The sequence below is a fragment of the Arachis hypogaea genome, chromosome 16, assembly GCF_003086295.3.
Source record: "Arachis hypogaea cultivar Tifrunner chromosome 16, arahy.Tifrunner.gnm2.J5K5, whole genome shotgun sequence".
Lineage (NCBI taxonomy): Eukaryota > Viridiplantae > Streptophyta > Magnoliopsida > Fabales > Fabaceae > Arachis > Arachis hypogaea.
The window spans coordinates 34,101,079-34,104,277 of NC_092051.1; the positions used below are offsets into that span (position 1 = coordinate 34,101,079).

General features: G+C 35.0%; 1 non-coding gene across 1 annotated transcript; it reads left to right on the forward strand.

Moving 5' to 3' along the window:
* Positions 1-952: 952 nt before the first annotated feature.
* Positions 953-1,059, forward strand: LOC112762035 (small nucleolar RNA R71). The gene has a single exon (XR_003182396.1). It is a non-coding gene; the product is annotated as a small nucleolar RNA R71 (small nucleolar RNA).
* The last annotated feature ends 2,140 nt before the right edge of the window (positions 1,060-3,199 follow it).

The window sequence follows — 3,199 nt, forward strand, 5'->3', positions numbered from 1 at the left end:
AGGATAAGTGTCAAGAGAGTCTGGGAATGGGTTGTCCGCACGCTTTGGAGGGACGTTCTCTACTTCTTCCTTCTCCTCTGGAGCTTCTTTTTCAAATGGCTCCTCATTAACTTGCACTTCCGTACTTGCCACTTGTCCACTTATCAAGGTGATAGCCTTGTATTCCTCTCTTGGATTTGGAATTGTGTTACCAGGAAGGCTATTAGTGGTCCTCTGATGAATTTCATTAACTTTTGTGGCTAATTGACCTATCTGAATCTCCAAGTTCTTGATTGATGCTCTGGTTTCCTGTCCAAAACTTGCAAATATTACTTACAAATCATTGTTCTGCCGGGGCTGAGAGGTTGCTTGCTGAGATGACTGAAACTGGTGGTTATTAAAATTATTCTGTTGAAAACCACCCTGAGAATTATTATTAAAATTTTGTGGCCTCTGAGATTGCTCTCTCCACCCAAATTTTGGGTGATTTCTCCACTATTGATTATAGGTCTTGGCATACAGATTATTATTTGGGTTTCTAGTAGCATTCCCCATGTAATTTACTTGTTCAGTGGAAGATTGAGCATAAACATAATTCTCATTTTGCATAGAGTTACCTGTCATGTCATAAGGGACCTCTTGATGTGCATTCTGAGTGTTGACAGCTGAAACTTGCATTCCACTCAACTGTTGAGTAAGTAGATTTATTTGCTGAGACATAAGCTTGTTCTGAGCAAGAAGAGCATTAACAGCTTCCACTTCCAACACGCCTCTCTTCTGAGAGGTTTCAGAGTGCAAAATATTCTTGTTGGAAGAATATAAGTATTGGTTGTTAGCAACCAACTCAATAAGCTCAATAGTCTCCTCTGGTGTCTTCTTCATGTGCAAAGAACCACCTACAGAATTATCTAAGCGCATCTTCGACATTTCACATAAGCCCTCATAAAAGATATCTAGCTGAGTCCATCTAGAGAACATGTCTGGAGGGCACTGCCTAGTAAGTAGCTTGAATCTCTCCAAAGATTCATAAAGGGTCTCACCATCTTTCTGTCTGAAAGTCTGAACCTCCACTCTTAGCTTAGTCAGCTTTTGAGGTGGGAAAAATTTAGTCAGAAAGCCAGTGACAACTTGTCCCAAGTATCCAGACTCTCCTTGGGTTGAGAATCTAACCACAGCTTTGCTCTATCCCTCACAGCAAATGGGAAGAGCATGAGTTTGAACACCTCAGGATTCACTCTATTGGTCTTCACAGTGTCACAAATCTGTAGAAAATTAGAAATAAACTGATTTGGATCTTCCTGAGGGAGTCCATGATATTGACAATTATGCTACACAAGAGTAACTAGCTGTGGCTTCAGTTTAAAGTTGTTTGCACCTATAGGTGGCACCACAATGCTTTTTCCATAAAGATCTGCATTAGGAGAAGTGTAAGAGCCAATCACTCTTATAGGTTGCTCATTCCCAACTGGATTTGCCACATTGGCATTAACAGCATTATTATGATCCATAGTGGACTCTGCAGCCTTGTAAAGTCTTGCTTGTTGCAAACACCACCTCAAAGTCCTCTTAGATTCAAGATCAAAGTCTAACAGAGGTTTCTTGTCCCTATTCCTGCTCATAAACAAACAGAAGACAAGAAAAAAATTTGGGATTCTCTACGTCAGAGTGTAGAGAATTCCCTGTGAAATAACATGTGTAAAGAAATAAAATAAACAACTAACTAATTAAGATAAACAAATTTCAAAAATTATAAATAATATTTAGCTAAAAATTTCGAAATAAATAAAAAAATTGAACAGAAAATAAAAATAAAATTAACTCGGTAACACCAAATTTAATTTCAGAAATTAAGGAAAAACAAACATATAATGCAATACATATATATATATATATATATATAATTTTTTTTAAATTAAAGACAAAAATAAAATAAATTTAATAAAATATAAAAAGATAAAATTAATGAAAAAAAGAAAAAAAGAAAATGAAAATAAAAGAAAATAAAAAATAAAAAGAACAATAAATCAAGAACGAATGATTTTGTTTTTTTTTTAATTAAAAAAATAAAAGGAAGTAAAAAGAATGCACGGGACAGGGGAATGGGAAACGAAAAACAAGGAAAAATAAAGGAAAAATAAAATGAGAATTAAAAATTAATAATACTAAAATGAAACTAATTAAAAGAAAAATGATCTAATCTAAGCAATCAAACAATGAGTAGTTGTCAATCACAGTCAATCCCCGGTAACGGCGCCAAAAACTTGGTGCGGAATTTAAAGTCCACAAACTAACCGGCAAGTGCACCGGGTCGTACCAAGAAATACCTCAGGTGAGTGAGGGTCGATCTTACGAGGATTGATGGATCAAGCAACAATGGTGGAGTAATTGGCTTAGTCAGACAAACAGAAAAGAGTGTTTTGGTATTCAAAAGCATTAAACAGTAATTCAGAAATTAAAACAACAAGCAGTAAATTGATGAGAATAATATATGGAGAAACAGTTAAGGCTTCAGAGATATCTATTTTCCGGATTGACTTTTTGTTGAGCGGATAATTTATACGCTTTTTGGCATTGTTTTCTAGTAGTTTTTAGTATAATTTAGTTAGTTTTTACTATGTTTTTATTAGTTTTTATGCAAAAATCACATATCTGGACTTTACTATGAGTTTGTGTGTTTTTCTGTGATTTCAGGTATTTTCTGGCTGAAATTCAGGAACCTAAGCAAAAATCTTATTCAGAGGCTGAAAAAGGAATGCAGATGCTGTTGGATTCTGACCTCCCTGAAAAGGTTAACCCAGTTATGTGTCTGTGGCATTTATATATCCGGTGGTAATACTTGAAAACAAAGTGCTTAGGGCCACGGCCAAGACTCATAAAGTAGCTGTGTTCAAGAATCAACATACTGAACTAGGAGAATCAGTAACACTATCTAAATTCTGAGTTCCTATAGATGCCAGTCATTCTGAGCTTCAAAGGATAAAGTGAGATGCCAAAACTGTTCAGAGGCAAAAAGCTACTAGTCCCGCTCATTTAATTGGAGCTAAGTTTCATTGATATTTTGGAATTTATAGTATATTCTTTTTTTTATCCTAATTGATTTTCAGTTGCTTGGGGACAAGCAACAATTTAAGTTTGGTGTTGTGATGAGCGGATAATTTATAAGCTTTTTGGCATTGTTTTCTAGTAGTTTTTAGTATAATTTAGTTAGTTTTTACTATGT